The 20129-nt window shown below is 38.8% G+C and overlaps 1 protein-coding gene across 1 annotated transcript in view; it reads left to right on the forward strand.

Annotated features, from left to right (window-relative positions):
* Positions 1-20129, forward strand: part of LOC108724990 (zinc finger FYVE domain-containing protein 9) — a 152750-nt gene that overhangs the window by 51755 nt on the left and 80866 nt on the right. The window lies entirely within an intron of this gene.

Consider the following 20129-nt stretch of genomic DNA (forward strand, 5'->3'; position numbering starts at 1 on the left):
AAAATTCATCTACTGTTAAAGGCTTTCAAAGAGCGACTGACAAATTCATAACAGAAAGTGGAAAATGTAATCAAATATGTCGGTGCTAGATATGGCAAGAAATGTAAACATTTTTTTTCGATTTCTCTGAAACGGAGCAAAAACGAGCATATGTCTATAGGACTTTTTTTCTTAGTTTTTTACTCCTCTACACGCTCCCGAAGTTTTGCCATTTAATTTGGAAACACCCTGTATATACACACTGCCGGAAATTGAAATTCCAACATCATGAAGGAGTTGTGCTAGATGAATGAAAGTTACACAGAATGTTTGTTTATATGAGTTATTGATATCTATTACAAGGTCACAATTCGCAGGATACGAGTATAGTGCCATATAAACATTAAGTATGTATATTCCTACTTAATACCCACTGTAGTCACCTCTATATTGAATGCAGACCTTTAAACGTGCATGCATCCGATCGTAGAGGTGTCGGATGTCATCTTGTGTTCGTTGTCGCCATCGAGGCATTCTATATAATTTTATCACACGTTATCACAGCCTTTTACAGTGATACTAACATAGAGTGATACTAACAAATAGTGACTACAGTGGGTATTAAGTCGGAATATACATACTTAATGTTTATATGGCGCTACACTCGTATCCTGCGAATTGTGACCTTGTAATAGATATCAATATAATAACTTATGTAAACAAATATTCTGTGTAACTTTCATTCATCTAGCACAACTTCTTCATGGTGTTGAGATTTCAATTTCCTGCAGTGTATATCTATTTATTTTATTTTATTTTATTTTACTTTAATTATGATTTGAAGAGCGAATCCATTGTTTAGTAACAGCGCGATGATGTACGCGTAAAATGACGCCGCAAAGAAGGATGGAAAGAAGGAATGATGATTAATGCGAAGACAAACTAATTTTTATTTTAGATATTTGTTTTTATAGCACACTCACCATTTATATTTACCGTCTTTGCAGCTTCCAATTTCTCCCTAGTACAAACCTTTTCGCAACTAATTATACGCAAAGATCTTAAATATATCGCAGAGTCGAACGCGTAATTGTTGAGCGCGATTGCATGGTAGCGCGATGCTGTCGAATGTCGGCGCGCGTAATTTGATACAGCAGGAAGAAAGGAAGAAAAGAATAATGACAAATACTGAGATATATAACTGTAATAATAAACATTTTATTTCTTATGTAACGCATAATATACAATATTATCTGAAGCGTATAAAATCAATTCACATTTAATTCCTGATTTCTTGTCGTAAATAGTACGCAAAGTGTACCGCTTCCAATTTGTTCATAATACAATTTTGACGTAAATAATTTACAAAATATTTAAATTTTTTGCTTACAGTATTTGTATATTGACATATATCGAAATATATTGTACATGTTCGATGCATTGTTCCAGTTCAAGCATAAAAAGTATGGTTGACGGTTTCATATATAACATTTATCACATAAAGATAATTTCACAGTGTCCACATCGCGTATTTTGACAAGTTCAATCACAAGATTCTGAATCATCAATGATGGAGTAATCGACTGTATCAATCCCTCTATATCCATCCGTTTTTCGACGAATATCATCCACGTAGCATGAGGCAGGACGATGCGATTTTCTCGGGTATCACCAATTGCAATTTCCACGTGAGACATCGGTCCCATGGTAATCCCGATTTCTAGAAATTTGTACACTGTCGGTGTCAGCGCGAACACCCTCTTCAAAATGCTACGTGTACTGCAATGAACAACAAACGAATAAGCAATCTGTAGAAAACATTTTTTGCAGATATAAGTGATATACTTACTTGCACGGTTCATGCTGAACACGAGAATCCATACTGATGATGTCGAAATTGTCTGAGTGACTAATGCAACAACATCCTTTCACTTCCTTTTTAATGTTTATACCCTACTACTCACCAAAAAATATACAAGCATCAATGTACAGCTGCTCTGCATGATTTTGTGCAAAAGACACGCCTGATGAGATCATTATTGTAATTTGATACCACAAATGCAATGTTTGTGAAAACACGTCGCAACATGTTTCACGATGACATCATCAATTTAACACCTGCAAAAAATGCATACCTTGCAACAAAAGATTTTTAGATACATCTGATGATGAAATCATCAATGTAATTTGATACAACACCTGCAAAAATGCAACGTTTGCGAAAAAGATGCTCAATATGATGCAATTGTACAACAACCATGTTAGATTTAGCGTAATATAAGGTATTTCTCCAAAAACATTTGGAATGTTTCACGATGACATCATCATCATAAATAGCACAAATAATGGTATAAAAATGTAAAGATTTAAGTGCATCGCGTCATTAGTCAATCTAACAGCAAGTGACAACATGAAGCAAGATTTGATTGAGCAAGCTACCCTGCTAAATACAAGAGAAGAATACATCGCGTGGGAATAGCGATGCAACGAATTTATAGAATCTCTGGAATAGCAGAGCCGTATTAAATGCACGCGATTATCGACCGGTAATAGACAATCAGTGATCGCATGTATCGCGTGGCTTGAAAGCTTGAAGGATTCGGTGCGCGGACGATTCGTACACGTAGGCGTCGGATATGGACTTCGATGGCACGAGATCGAAATGGCGTTCGAAAGCCGTATTCTTACGGACGCGGTAAACTCTAACTATATCGAACCTCGCCGATTCCTAGAAGACGTGAGTGAAATTGTGCTCGATCGTGAGCTGTGTATCATGCAGAGATATGACTATAAAGATAAATACAGTTTTTAACGGTGAATTTGTGGCTGGTGACAAACGCGCGAACAAGAGTATCACCACCCGGAACTATGAACTATATCAATGTACTGATTTGCGCTAGTCGTACGCATCTCGCGTCGTCGAGCCAGTTCTAGCATCGCTCGAAGAATTTCAAGAACGTGACAGCAGGTGGGCACTGTCATGTATCCTCAATTTAACGATAAACGCGAATAGACACAATCCTCTGCGCGGGATGTCATATCAAACTCCCGCAAGAAATTATGTTAAAGAGAGCGGTGATCAACGTGAGATCCACAGACAATGCATGTTTTGCGTGGTCGGTGGTTGCCGCTCTGCATCCAGTCCAAAAACATGTGGACAGGGAATCATCGTATTCGCACTACTCATCGGTACTGAATCTCCAAGATATTCAGTTTCCGATGACTAATTTGATTAGATCAAATAAAAAAATTTGAAACTCTCAACGACATTTCCATAAATGTCTACGCCATCGAGGGGATTGTGCCGATACGACTTGTCGATCGAAAGAGGAGCAAGCACGTAAATCTCTTGTACGTGACAGCGCGGGACATTTCGCGCTGATCAAAGATCTGTCCCGCCTTGTCAGTTCGTAAATCAATAAAAAAGATCACCGGAAATATTTATGCGATAAGTACGTATAGATAATAATAATAATAATAATAATAATAATATTAATAATTATAATAATTTTTTTAAATGCCTCCACTACTTTAACTCGAGCGCAAAACTGGAGACCCACACTAAGGATTGTGGGAAATTAAACGATTGTGTGATAAGGCTACCAAGCAAGGACAACAAGTGGTTGAGCTTCCGCAACCACTGCAGGAAAGAGCACGTTCCGTTCGTAGTCTACGCAGACCTGGAATGCACATTGGATAATGATTGGACAATTCACTACGCACATGAACCAACATCACAACGTCTTCAGTATCGGGTATTACGTGCACTGCTCCTACGACAGATCACTGTCAGGCTATCGATTTCGCGATAACTGTAGCGTGGCTCGCGGAAGAATTGAAAAATCTAGCGCACAGTGTACAGTCGACAATGTTCCTAGGACGGATTTCACGCGCAACGACTGGGAAAAATTTAACAGCGCATCGCATTGTCATGTGTGCGAGAAACCATTTACACCAGACGATACTCGGGTACGCGATCACTGCCACTTAATCGGGCGATACAGAGGCTCCGCGCACTCAAATTGCAATCTAAGTTATAAGGATTCGCGTTGCATATCCGTAGTCTTTCACAATCTGGCTACGACGCGCGTTTCGTAATAAAAGAAATTGCAACCGCGTACGAAGGATGCATTGATCTTTTACCGATAACTAATGAAAAATACATCTCATTCACCAAACACGTTGACAGTATCAAAATCGATCAAAAGAATTGTGTACAATTACGTTTCATAGATTTATATAGATTTCTCGCTTCTACATAGTTTAGACAAATTGTCATCTTTTTTCAACAATGATAAGCTGCGGATACTGCGACGCGAATTTTCCGATTTATCGGAAGAAAATTTTAATCTTTTGATTCGAAAGGATGTTTTTCTGTACGAGTGCATTGACTGCAGTGAAAAATTGAACGAATTGTGCTTGCCGCCTCGCGAGTCATTCTACAGTTCATTGATGAACAACACAGTATCTGAGAGTGATTACGGGCACAGCATCAACATGTAGCAGCGGTAGTTCTCCATCCAAACGTTTGGCGAATATAGCGATCTGTATCTAAAAACAGATGTATTGTTGTTGGCCGACGTCTTTGAAAATTTCCGCAACAGTTGCATCGCGAGTTAGGGGCTCGACCCCGCGTACTATTACATCTTACCTGGCTTCACATGGAATGCCATGTTGAAGCATACAGGTGTAAAATTTGAACTGCTGACAGACATCGACATGGTCATGTTTGTCGATTGCGGTATACGAGATGGTCTGAGCCAGTGCTCAAACAGGTACGCGTGAGCCAATAACAAATACATGCCGTCGTACGATCCATCGAAACCATCGTACTTGATGTACTATGATGTCAATAACGTCTACGGCTAGGTAATGTATGAACCACTGCCTTACGCCGATTTTCGATGGGTCGACGACGTGCAAAATTTCGATTTTACAACCGTCGCGCTCGATTCACCGACAGGTTATATTCTCGAGGTAGACTTAGAGTACCCGCAACATATCCATGACGCGCACACTGACCTACCGTTCTGTCCGACGCGCGAGAAACCATCCGGTAAGCGCGAGGACAAGCTCCTCGCAACATTATGCAATAAGCATCGTTATATCATACATTATAGCAACCTGCAGCAGTGTACTCGTCACGGTCTCCTTATCGCAAAGATTCACCGTATACTGCAATTCGCGCAATCTCCATGGCTTCGCAATTATATAGAATTAAACACCAAATTTAGAATATTGGCAAAGGACAATTTTGAGAAAAATTTATCTAAACTGATGAATAACGCGATATTTGACAAAACCATGGAGAATGTGCGCGATAGCGTCGACGTAAAATTATTAACAATTAAATGGGAAGGCAGATACGGTGCGCAGGCAATGATCGCCAAATCAAATTTCCGCAGTCGCAGCGTGTTTTCGGAGAATCTGGTCGCGACAGAACTGCGTAAGTTCGAGGTGAAGTTCGACAAACCGATATATGTGGGTATGTGCATCCTCGATATATCTAAAACGTGTTTGTACGAATTTCACCACGAGTACATGGCACCGCTGTTTCGCGATAAATGCAAAATTATGTATACTGACAGTCTCATATACCATGTGGAATGTGATGACGTTTACGATATCGTGAAACGCGACATCAATAGATTTGACACAAATGATTACTCTATCGACAACGCATACGGTATTCCACTCGCGAATAAAAAAGTTCCTGGCCTTATGAAAGAGAACAACGGTGCCATCATGATTGATTTCGTCGGGCTTAGAGCGAAAATGTACGCTTTACGTGTGCAAGGAAAGAAAGACACGAAAAAGGCAAAGAGTGACAAGAGCAGCGTTATGACAAAATCCATAACGTTTGAGGATTACACACGCTGCTTGAACGACGAAATGACGCGCAGGCAGTCATGCATTAGATCAAAATTGCACAAGGAGTATACGATATCGGAAACAAAAATTGCTCCTAGTCCGCACGATGATAAGCGGTGTATCGTATCAGGTTCCACCGACACGCTGCCATGGGGACATTACCGGTGTAAATAAAACGCATTTCGCATATATATAAAATGTGTAATATGTGTAATATGTATAATATGTATACAATATATAATATGTATAATATGTAAAATATGTACGAAATTTATAAAATGTATAACATGTATAAAATGTATAATATGTAAAATATGTAATAACAAAATCGAAGGGCTACGAACCAAAAGTTTAAACTTTAATATTCCACGAAAAATACAAACATATGTTTCGACACCGATCGGGTTATTATGACTGCGTTCAGAAACATCACCCGAGTACCCTCGTGTATCATCTTATCTTTATTTAACATTGGGTAAACAACAAGAATAAAACAATACACGGGGATACTCGGGTGATGTTTCCGAACGCAGCCTATCAATGTAATAAATATAAATATAAATAACAAATTTTAAACGAGTAACATACTTTGGTGGTTATAAAAAAATTGAAATGATTAGAAATGCTGTCTATTCGTCGGTGATACATAGTATTCAAGTGTTCTGCCTCATGTGCAACGTTAATTATCCGAAAATATTAGTCATGTGCGGAATTTTCTATTTAATACATGTCTGATGGAATCATAATTCTGTTAATGACACAAATTATGATAAAATTAACAATAAGAATTTTTTCCCGAAATTACAGAAAGGCAAAGTAAGTATAAGTTATACATTAATCATAATTAAGATATAAAAATACACTGATGTATAAAAAACTATGTATATTATTGTGTTTCGGTCATAAACGAAATGCAAGATTATAATACATAAAGTAAAAGAATATTTACCTAAAAGTAAGTCGAGATTGAGCTGTACCAAGTCCTCATTATAAAAATATGGTTACGGATTTTAATTTCTCATTTTAATTCCTTCCATGAGAGGTTACAGTTCACGATGGAAGTTGACAATGAGGATAGATTAAGTTTTTTTAGATACTTTGATTATTATTGAGAATCAAAAGATCGTTTTTGACAGATATCATAAAACAACCTTTTCTTAATTTCTATTCACATTACTCATTATATTACAAGAAGGGCGTGATTATTGGTATGGTGGATAAAATAATCCAATTATCCCACCCCCGTTTCCAACAAAAAAATTTAACCAAAGCAATCAACATTTTCTTAAATAATGGATATCCAATCCAGTTCATTTTTTCTACCATGGAAAAAAGAATAAAATATCACATAAACAAATCTAATGAAGTACATGTTAATTTGCACACACATATCAAAAACAAATTCTTTACTATTCCATATTCTTTACTATTCCAAAACAATCTCTCAAAGTTTCTTGCCTATTTCAATGAGATTTAGATGTAAATTAACATATACTATAACTAACACTTTAAAAAGTTTAATAAAAAAAGGAAAAGATCAACTAGAATTACTTTCTAACAAAAATGTAGTTTACAAAATTTCATGTGATGATTGCGAAGCAAGTTATGTGGGCCAAACCAAAAGAAAATTGAAAACGAGATTGCATGAACACATCTCTGACATTAATAAAAAAAACAGGCTCTCCAACTGTTGTCACCGATCATCGTGTCAATTATAATCACAATTATAATTGGAAAGATGTTAAAATATTAGACAATGAATCCTCATATATATAATATAATAAAAGATTGATTTCAGAAATGGTTCACATTAAAAGACAAAAGCAAGGTGTAAATAAGCAAGTGGAAACGGAATCCTTACCAGAATCTTATCTCCAAATCATACAGTCACTCTCCCCCTCCTAATTCTTTTCTTATTCCTCCCTCTCTCAATCATTGTCTTTCCCCTTCCTAACCTTACCCCCTTCCTTCTCATTTTACATACAACCTTCTTCCTTTTTCTCCATCATTTCAGTACTTAACGTCTATTCTTGTATGTCACATCGATTTGTCTCATAACTCTAACGTATTTTTGCCCGAGTCGTCTTCTTTTTATTAACTGACTATGTAACCGTAACCATATTTTTATAATGAGGACTTGGTACAGCTCAATCTCGACTTACTTTTAGGTAAATATTCTTTTACTTTATGTATTATAATCTTGCATTTCGTTTATGACCGAAACACAATAATATACATAGTTTTTTATACATCAGTGTATTTTTATATCTTAATTATGATTAATGTATAACTTATACTTACTTTGCCTTTCTGTAATTTCGGGAAAAAATTCTTATTGTTAATTTTATCATAATTTGTGTCATTAACAGAATTATGATTCCATCAGACATGTATTAAATAGAAAATTCCGCACATGACTAATATTTTCGGATAATTAACGTTGCACATGAGGCAGAACACTTGAATACTATGTATCACCGACGAATAGACAGCATTTCTAATCATTTCAATTTTTTTATAACCACCAAAGTATGTTACTCGTTTAAAATTTGTTATTTATATTTATATTTATTACATTGATAATGACCCGATCGGTGTCGAAACATATGTTTGTATTTTTCGTGGAATATTAAAGTTTAAACTTTTGGCTCGTAGCCCTTCGATTTTGTTATTATTGATTTGAAATTGTTGAGCTATTCTCTTATTTTTATATGTAAAATATGTATACTATGTGTAATATTTAATATATATATATATATTTATAATGAATATATAATACTTTCATGTATAATGTATAATACTTTCATGTATAATGTATAATTTTATAATACATTGTCTTTATGAATCCATGAATTATGTGAATTGTCAAATCCCAATCATTCCATGTAAACCTCGTTTCTCTTCTTGCGCAACACTTTTTCAACGAGATACACGTCAGGATTAGCGACGTGATGCAGCTCGTATTCATAGAATCCTCCAACGATGGGTTTTCCGCGAGAATCTTCCAATAGATACATCACTGGATTAGTTTGCTGCACTTTGATTTTAAACACCTCCGTAGTCCAATTTGGCGTATATCCTTTCTCAATGATTGTCTTGAATTTGCTCACGCGAACCGAGTCATCCAATTTGAATCGCGCGGGTGCGGCAATCTTTATATGATTGTATACCGTGGTTAAGAGCCCGTCGGTGATCACAGGAATAACATCGACGGGCCGCATACCGATAGTTCGATGCTTTCGCGTGTTGTAATCTGAGACGAGACGTGGTAGCATGTCGATCCATCTATAGTTTCCATTTTGCGTAAATTGTTTCCACATGTCATTCTTCAACGTACGATTGAACCGTTCAACGACCGATGCCTTCATTACAGAATATGTAGAGTAATGATTGATGTTGTGTTTCTTCAAGAGTTTCTGCACATTCGAGTTGTAAAATTCCTTTCCTCTGTCGGTCTGCCAATTTTTCGGACATCTTCCATCGACTTGAATTATCTTTGCAATTGCTTTCGCCACCTCGTTCTCGCTCTTGGCTTTGAGTGGTACAGCCCATGCGTGCTCACTCAGCACATCGATAACGGTGAGAATGTAGTGGTAACCTCTGTTGCAGCGTGTATACGAACGCATCTCAACCACATCCGCCTGCCACAGGTAGGCGTATCATCATATCCGTCAAGGTCATCGTATCCGTGTACTATGACGCGTCTTCGTGGAAAATTTCTTCTCGCTGCAGCGTGCAATTCATCAACCAGCGATCATTTCTCAGACATTGCGTTTATTCTCGAATCGTCTTTTCAAATTCGTTTGACAAAACCTGCACATTACTTTGGAATGATGTCTTCCTCTCGATTTTATCAAGTCGATCTTTCAAATCTTGAACATTCTGCTGTACGTATCGTTTGTTTGCTCCATCAGCATCATCCACTGATAGCGCTAAACGTCGAATCTCGCGTGACTTTGCATCAAAGTCGGCTGCGACTACGCAAAGAGCGTTATCGCGTACGTAATTTCTGAGCGATCCGCTCCACTGATAGTACGATACGTTTCCTTCCCCGAGCGATAGTCCAAACTTGCTGATCGGCATTTTGATATAGACTGAATGACGCGTATCGCGCTACGTCAATTTATAACGAGACCGGCTTCTCGAAGTTCCTCGATAATCAACAGAATCTCGTTGTCGTGACCATTATGCCTCGCCTCGTGCGAAGCTTCGAGCAATCGGAAGCGATCCACAAGTTCGTTGGGATCGTCCCAATGAATGTAGTCAATCTTTTTATCGTTTAGTGTCATGGCGCGCGATATATCAGATCTTTTGTTTATACCCGTTCCAACTTTTTTACTCAACACCAATAGCGCGATTATATTCTTATACTTGTACCCCTTGTTACCTAGTACTTGACTATCCGCGCTATGACAACAAACGCGTCTATACGCATTTGTTGTCAACAGAATGCTCTTGTAGGTTGCATGTCATCATCCGTGCATATATTTTCATTGGGAAATTTCATGAAAATTAACTCGTACAGACCCGGTGTTCCCTCATATCTTTTCCCATTTATAATTATATCATCGTTTTTGTCCAAGGCGATACGTTTGTCGCCGAGCATCGTTTCCTCATTGTTAAAATAAACTCCGTACACAACGTCAATGTTTATGGCTTTCTTACCGCTCAAGACTGCTTTCAGATATTTTTGTCCCAGCGGACCATAGCTTGTTTGCAACTTTTCTTGTTCCTCGGGCGTTTGAAGCAGGTATCAAATAGATGTTACAAGCGATTCATCGGCGACTTCGAATACTTCTTCGACGGAGAGGGTATGTGAATACTCGTACGATAAATCGCGCGGCTCGACTATTTCAGACATTTCGTTCAAAGTAGAAGGTACAGTTTTCGATCGACTCAACATTGATTTCACAGGTGTGAAAGCCTGTATAGAATTGTCGTGCGAAGAGCTCGGTCGTTTTCGCTTCGGTTTTGGTTCCTCGTCTCCCGAAAAGAACGTTTCGTTCTTGATAGGATCCTTGGAGGAGTCAACGGTGTTTTCGACAATCTGTTTTAACAGTTCGATAATAGATTTAAAGTGTCTCTCCAACTCGATGTCCTTCTCCATTTCATCAGTTTTCAGGGCGCGATACTTTTTACAAATCGAATCGCTCGTTTTCGCAATTTCTTTAGCTATCCTCTCGCGATCTATGGTATTGTCCATGTTACCTAGTCAGCGTATCGATAACAATTGATTATGTCACGGTACTGCAAAGTCATTAAAACCTTTTCTATATCGGCCATTGTTAAACGCACTATACTTATCAATCATTAGAAATTCATACTTTTGCTGCCAACATTTACGACACAAATTGCAGAAATCTTCGTAGAACATATCAGTATTTACATGATCGTTGTACACTTGTTTCAGATTAGTACCTGATCCTGTTCAAACAGATCCTGTTTGAACAGGATCAACAGATTCGCATTGTCACGTATAAGATTTGGTATCTTTGCATACGTCTGGCAGAGATAGAAGCAGTGAACGTGTGTTGACCCATTGCAAAATACTCTTTTATCGCGTCTTGCTTGTCACATGCCACGTCATCAAAGATAAAGATGGAATTCGGAAGCGCCTCGTTCGGTGGAATGACATCGCTATTATTAGAGAATGTAAAATAACCAATTTCTTCGATCGGCGTTAGCAAATTCACCAGATATTGATATTTCGGTTGTTGCAACGATTTCGAGTACACGTACACGTCCTCGAATCGTACGCCATGTTGATTTTCCAACAGACTTATCAGCACGTTCGTCTCGACACAGTTTAACGGTCCGCAAACGATAGCGCGTATAGAGGTTGGTAGCATGTTACCATGATTGTGCATCTCTTTATCGGTTTGCACTTTTCCATGGAGATTCGTCACTTTGATCGTCCGCGATTGGCGCACGAATCGCATATTTCCTCCTTCCACAAAATACTGAAAACGAGCGGGCCTATTTATAGGGACGCGTAGAGTGAAATCCCTTAGTAATCAAAATGTTTCTCATCGTATCGGACGATTTACACAGCTTAACTTTAAAAGAGTTGGAATGCATACCGAAAATTATACTGCTGCGAGAGTTCGAAAATTTTATACCTGCGTTGTGGGATAGATTACCCGAGCATATACGAGCCGATTCGGAGATACAACGATACCGTCGGTGCTTGAAGCACTACAATTTGCCGAGTCATCAAACGCATATCGACGGACCGGCGCCTCTAATAAAGAATGGCGGCGAATGCCGTCGAGAGGCTTGTTAAATCGCGCGATAAACGCGCTTCCTTTCGAACTGCATATTCCCGGATACCAGTTTTGCGGTCCGGGAACGCGTTTAGAGAAACGATTGACGAGAGGTGATCGAGGTATCAATCCGTTGGACGCGGCATGTCGCGAGCATGATATAGCGTATTCGCATAGCAACGAACTCGCGAAACGACACACAGCTGACAAAATACTCGATGAGGAGGCGTGGAAACGCATTATCGCAAAGGATTCGACTCTTGGAGAGAGAGAGTCGCAATCACGGCCGTTTGGTCGGCTATGAAGGCTAAGAAAAATCGGTATGGGCCTGAAAACTAGGAACAGGAAGAGCAAGCGGATACTTCCGATAGCGAAACGCAGCGGCATCCTACCTATTCTTCCGCTGCTGGACGTTCTCGGGTCGTTGGTCAGCGGGGCAGCGGAAGTCGACAAGGCCGTAAACAATAGCAAAGCGGCGCAGCGCCTGCTGGAAGAACTGCAACATCATAATCGCGTCATGGAAGGCCACGGCGTTTATCTCGCTCCCTACAAGCGCGGACGAGGTGTCGCGCGTAGAAAAAGAAACGTCGATGAGACGTTAGAACTACTAAAGAGTATAACTACCAACGTTCAACTGCAGCAACTTGCAAACCGTATGCGCATTCTATATTTTAGAGGTATCTTTATGTGTACTACATTATCGGTGAAAGGAGTACATTGAAACGAGAGCTATATCGTAAATTTGGATAATGCCGAGAGACTTGATGCGCATTGGGTGGCATATGCAAAAATCGCACCATATACGAGGGCAACCAATAAGTACCCGTGTTAGTAATGAAGATGCAAGATTTTCACAAAACTTTTTTTTATTTTTCAACGTAATCCCCTTTTAGGAGAATATACTTTTCCCTACGTTTTTGCCATTTTTTCAACCTCTCCAAAAAATATGATTTGTCGAACTCTCCAAAATAGGCCTCTGTTTCAGCAATGACCTCCTCATTCGACGTGAATCTTTTTCCAACGAGCCATTTTTTCAAGTTTGGAAACAAGAAGAAGTTGCAGGGGGCCAAATCCGGAGAGTACGGTGGATGCGGCAGCAATTCGACTAATTTGACTGTGGCGACTGCGGATGAGTGAGCCGGTGCATTGTTCTGATGGAACGACACTTTTTTTTCGCCAAATGGGGGCGTTTTTTCTTCAATTCAACATCGAATCGATTAATAAGTCAGCATAGTACTGCCCCGTGATAGTTTTGCTTTTCCCCATGTAGTCGATGAAGATTACGCCTTGCGTATTCCAAAAAAACAGTGGCCATCATTTTTCCGGCCGATGGGACCGTCTTGGCCTTCGGAGTACGTTCGCCGGGTGAAATCCACTGTTTTGACTGTACCTTGGTCTCCGGTGTATAGTAATGAATCCATGTTTCATCAATGGTTATTACTCTACACAAAAACTCCTTCGGATTGCGCTTGAACAGCTCCAAACATTGCTTTGAAATTGATAGCCGCATTCACTTGTTGTCCACCGTGAGCAATCGCGGCACCCATCGGGCTGACAGCTTTTTTATTTCCAAATTATCATGCAAAATATTGAATGCCGTTCCATACGACACGTCTCTGCTACTTCACGCACTTTCGTTCGGCGATCAGCGAGAATCATGTCGTGGACTTTTTCAACGATTTCCTCAGTAACCACGTCTACCGGGTGGCCTGGGCGCTCCTCATCAAAAACGAATGACCACGTTTGAATTCGTTGAACCAATATCTGACGATTGTCATAGATGGTGAAGGGTTCCCATAGACGGCATCCAACTTCGTTTTTATTTTTTCGCACGTTTTTCCATCCAAAAATAAAAAGCGAATCACGGATCCATATTGTTCTTTTTCCATTGTATCGGGAAACATCAAACACACTCACTACGAATTGCTGTCAAATCAAGACTATTGCATGAATCATTCTGAAATTTTGTATGGCGTCATTTGAAAGATAGTAGTACACGATGGTAATGCCAACTTGCATCAGCAACGTCATCTGTCTTCAAACACGGGTACTTATTGATTTGCCCTCGTATTTCGATAGTTTTAGCAATCTTCGACCGCAGAAGGAACTTGAACGATATTTGGTAAACAGTGTAACCGAGTACAATCGCACGCATTATCAACGTTACAATCAAAGTAATTGTGGACAACTGTGTTTACGGTTTCTACGAATGGTTGACAAGCAATTTAAGGACCGACATTACACCGTTTAACTCAGTATTCGTTTAAACATGTCGCTGACATTTACGCTGACCGGCAAGAATATCGATCTTGCTGTGAATTACTTTCCAGCTGTGGATTTAAACGATGACGGTTACGAGCTCAGTCTGACGGACTTTGAAACATACTCTAGCGAATGTAAATTCGACAAACAATAAGTTTTTCTTTAACAATGACGAAATTGTCATTCCCGAAGGATCGTACGAATTGCGTGATATAAAGCGGTATCTGAAATGCGAAATTTTACATTCTCACGACGCGAAGCGCAAGGTGGATGAAGACGGCGAGTTCCACTGATGATTCGCGCCAACAACAATACAATGAGAAGTGAGATTCAATGCGCCTATTGAATAAATTTTACAAAACCTCGCAATATTGGATCGCTATTGAGATTTTCATCGAATCGCGTGCTTGAGCCGCGGCGGTGGCACGAGTCGGACGTGTCTATGAATATCATCAGCGCAAATATTATTCGTATCGAGTGTAACGTGACTGCGGGTGCGTACAGCAACGACAGGTGCGTGCATACGATACATGAGTTTTCACCGAGCGTGCCAGGATATAAGATATCGGAAAGGCCGACGCAGATCACTTACCTTCCAATCGTCGTACGGAGCATTACAGATCTGACGATTCGCGTGGTGGATCAAGATGGTCGAGTGCTCGATTTTCGTGGAGAGGAGATTACCGTTAGATTGCATGTACGATGGTGCTAACGTGAGATGCTTGTGTTGAACGAGCAATCGAAACAGACGAGAGATACGCCTATTACCGGAGAAACGTCATTTAGAAAGAAACTCACTGCTTCCAGCATATTATTTTTAAAGTCATTGGAATTCGTCGTATGAAATGATTGATATTTTAAATATTGCCGGCGAGTTGATCTTTGACGACCGCATTGTTAAAATCGAGACTCACACGTACAATCTGTAGTCAACACAACGTTTCCACACAGCGATGAGATACGGTTATCCATACAGCAGCAGGATTTATACATGTTGCAGTGCGAAAGTTTTCTCTACGTCGAAGGAAGATTGACGATGAAGAAGAAAGATGATGAGACGTCAACGTCGCTTGGAAATAATTGCGTGGCGTTCATGTTTGATGAAATTCGATACGAATTAAACGTCGTGGAGATTGACCGCAATAGAAACGTCGGAGTTACCAGTACCCTCAAGAACTACGTGTCGCTACGTACGACAAATCTTTGATTGCGCTGAATGCTGAATGGAACACTAGATCTGACATGGAGGTAGGATACTTTAATTTTTGCATACCGCTCAACATGTTGTTGAGCTTTTGTGAAGATTAACGCGTGGTCGTTAATGCTCGTCACGAATTGATTTTGATACGAGCTCGCAACGACTACAATTGCTTGGTGGGAAATCCTGTGATGGAGCCTGAGGTTGAATTATTCAAAGTGGCGGATGCTTTACGTTACGTTAAACGAGATGAATAAATTATCAATGCTGCGAGCATTGGAAAGCGGTCGTTATCTGAGCATGAGTTTTTGCTCGTGGGATCTGTACGAGTATCCTCTGTTACACAGTATTACTAAACATTCATGGGCCGTCAAAACAGCGACTCAGCTTGAGAAGCCGAGATACGTTATCTTTGCTCTGCAGACCGGTCGAAAGAATATCATGTCTCGAGATGCTAGCCTGTTCGATGATTGTAATTTGAGCATGAGTGAAATTTTATGTAAATTCAGAGTTTTATCCGTAGGATGATTTGAATCTGGATTTTGGCAAAAAGAGGTTACGCCGTTTTGTTTGATATGTACGCGCGTTTTCGTAAAGCCTATTACGGAATCGACTGTTTCAATACGCTTCTTAACATGCTCTCGTTTATTGAGAAAGGACCTTTCGCGGTTATTGTTCGCGATAAAACGAATCCGTCAAGAGCGCAACCGTGGATGTACGCATAGAATTTAACTGCAAGGAGAATGTGCCTGCCAATACTGTCTCATCATACACTATCGTGTAATCGAATACTGTCCGTTGTCCAACGTAGTACGCAATATCATGTAAATTGCAACATCAGCAAGAATTTAAGAGAGATTACCATTGATATGAGCAATCTCGAATAAATGTTCGTCATGGTCATACCGACGTTTGTGGATCTGCAAGGATTCGTCGTCGGCAAAAAATTTTTCGTCAAAGAAGTGGCGGTGCTGAGAAGAGGAACCATCTCGCGCACTATATTTTTTCATGTCCTATGCCATCGAATTTTCTGACAACATCCGACAAATCTTGCGGTTCTTGGTTGAGTGCTTATCACCATGGATTGCGATGGGACGACGAGATAGTCCCGTGCAGCATGGCGAAACACCTGATTAAAGCTTTGATAGAAGAGGATGAAGCTCTCGTATGTAAAGGGGCTTGAAAACGGCATTGGCTAGCTGATATACTCGACAGCGATGATGTAATCGTTGAAACTCTGAATGCGCATTATGAAGATGTGGAATCGCCATGTAGTCTAGATAATTGTAATACTATACGATATGGAAGCTAATAATTGTGCTTTGCAAAATGTATTTAAGATATTCAACTGGTGGTCTCGACGCCAGAAAGAATTGTAAGATTTTTTAAATGAAATGTGTCACATTAATACGTTTTATTTCTGTTACCCGTATCACTCATAGTAATAATATGACAGATATAAGTAGATACTTGTTGAAAATGAACTGATAGGTGTCCGATAGCTGTTTATATTAATTCGATTACGGTTTATTGTAGTTTATATCGGATTGATATCTATTTACAGCTGTTTACAGTTTATCGATAGCGATTCGATGGTAGTTCGACAGCTGTTTATAGCGGTTTACAACTGTTTGATAATCGTTCGATAGCAGTTTGACTGTGTATTGATAGTAGTTCAATAACTATTTGAATGTTGTTTATAGCTGTTTATAGATGTTTGTAGCTGTTTATAACTGTTCAATATCGGTTGGATAGTGGTTTGATAGCAGTTCGATAGTCGTTCGATAGCTGTTTTTAGCGGTTCGACTGTGTACTGATAGCGGTTCGCTAGATATACGTTTAATTGCGCTTCAATGATATGCGCAGAACTGCGACAAATAAAATGCTGAAGTAGAATCTTTTGGACGCGAGATATACTTTTGCCCGAAACAATATACTTTTGACTGAGACATTATATTTTCACTGCTGATATGAAGCGTAGATCTAATTATAGCAGATAAAATGCTGAAGTTTCTTCATGGAATCTTTTGAACGCAACGTCTTCTCGTATAATTTTTTCTGAGACATACACTTTTGACCGGGGCATTGCACTTTTGGCTATACTTGAATTAAGGATTCTTTTTCAAAATGACATCATGTTATCGCGTATCATCTTTACTATAAAATCTCGCACAGCTTTCACAGTCTATCAATCTGCTTGTCAAGTTTGTTGCATGATCTGTTGTGTTGTGTCTGTATATAAGTTAATCACTCCAAATGGCAAACATAAACAATTTGTTGTTAAGTGTTAATAATATTAATACTTTGGCGCATTTATTGGCGCACAAGAGTGCCGAGGTGATGGAGAGTGCGCGGAGTTTGCATACCGCGGCCGCAAACGCATCAGGTCGATGTGATTCTGGAGCACTGGCGATCACATTCGACGTATGCGATAATAACCAGTTGCTGGGAAGAACATAAGTATTATATTATTATTGCATTAATAGGATATATGTATAAAATTTTTATCGTCATTGTCGAATATCATTGTATTTCATATATATTTATTCGGTAATTTACTTTTTATTTTTATTTTTTTCTGATAAGAGTAAAAACTGATATATAATACTAATCTTCTAACGTTATTTTAAACGATGTGGAACAATTTCGAGACGATATTCCACGTTGACATGCATCACTATAACTAAGCAATGCATGTTAATTTCATTTTTCAGACAAGGTACTGCCGATGTTTAGTAGTAATACTAGGCGGGTTCTGATCCAAGGTGCTAGAGGGGAATGCGGGGCGCGGGGGGTACTCGGTGGCGAGGGGAAGCGGTAATGTGAAGGAAGGAAAGTTGGAATAAATAATTTTATTCAAATATAGGATTTTAACACATATTTATTTATATTTACACATAATTTTTTTTATTTTTATGTAATATTAATATTAAATCAATAGTTAAAAGAGAGAGAGAGAGAGAGAGAGAGAGAGAGAGAGAGAGAGAGAGAAAGGGCTACGAGCCAGTTATAACATACATACATACAAACGTTTCGACACCGATCGGGTCATTTTCAATGTAAAAACAATAAACAATCTTACATAATTATCAGAAAATTCAGTCAAATTATAAAGTCCAGTAAAGAGTTCGGTTGTATTCGTAACATGCGGTCCATATGTAAAAATATCGAAGGAGATCTCATCTCACTTTTTTTACAATTCTCCAATCATAAATTACATATCTTTTTCATTAAATCACACACCTTTAAACCAAAAATGAGTTCTAATAAAAGCAAAAGAAAAAAATTAATATTAAAATTTTTTTTAAATATGAATCACCAAAAGCGGCAGGCAGCGTTTTCTGTTAAAACAAAAAAGCATTACATTAATATTTATAATATTATGTATATAAAAGAAGTTTCATATATTTATAATATAGAAATTATAATACCTACAAATCTATACAGATCCGATGTAGGGTCGGAGGCCAAAGCAAATGCAGGTTCGGCCCCCTCCACACGTCGCTCCAAATACGATCCTCCCTGGCCAATCGCCGTTGGAGTCTAACCAACCGTCGATTTGAGCAATTTATGAATCCTCGGATTCTAATGTCACCCCGCGATATAGGCTGCAAAAAGAATTGTGAATATTACTATAAAAAAAATAGCGTATTGATATATTTTTAATAAATATTGAACATACCAACGGGATGATCTGCACTCCTATTTCATTTTTTAGAATCAACCACTCCATGCAGTGGCTGTCGACCATGAGGTACTTGGAAAAAAAAAAAACAAAAAAATGTTAATATATAAATATAATAATATACACATAATATAAAAAAAATGAAAATATATACATTATATCAAGAAATCTGGAGGCACGGCAGTGTCGCTGCTCGTGGCTTAGCGTCGAGACACTACCGTGTCTCCTTTACGCGATTTAAAAATACAAAAAAATACTTACTCCATCTACCGGGTATTCGTAAGTAATATGCAGGAGCTCCCGAACGTTGCTCATTTTTAATAATTTTTGATACAATTTTTAATTTTTTCTGTCACACGCTTAGCTCTGCGTTGCTCTCGATCACAGACTGAGAAGCATCCTTCGCTGCAGCGAAGTTACCAAGCATATTTTTTTTACAGATGATACGTGACAATAAGCACATTTTAAACTTGTAAAACGATTCAAATCCAAGGTGTTTTACTAACTTTCTGTTGTCGACGAGAAAACGTCCCTTGATACTTAGATCGATTTTTATAAGTTTGAAAGTACTTATTGTTGTGTATCCACGTCCAGACTGTATCTATTAACCAATATTGTCTAGACAGAATTTTCTCTTTTTTTGGTTTGCAGTTTTAGTGTCACGCGTTGATGTTGTAAATTTTTGTTGCTACGGATCAAACGATTCTACAATAAATAAATATTGTTTTACTTATAGTTCTATACCGCTGGAAGGGTTTCTAAGAGTGCATACACGATTCGCGACACGATAAGAGAAGCGCAGATTGATGCTGTTTATCTAAACGGAATGCGATAACGCGTCGAGGCATAGGATATGACGGATGGGAAGTAA

The sequence above is a fragment of the Mycetomoellerius zeteki genome, unplaced genomic scaffold (genome assembly GCF_001594055.1).
Source record: "Mycetomoellerius zeteki isolate Tzet28-1 unplaced genomic scaffold, Tzet1.0 scaffold32, whole genome shotgun sequence".
NCBI classification, from domain to species: Eukaryota; Metazoa; Arthropoda; class Insecta; order Hymenoptera; family Formicidae; genus Mycetomoellerius; species Mycetomoellerius zeteki.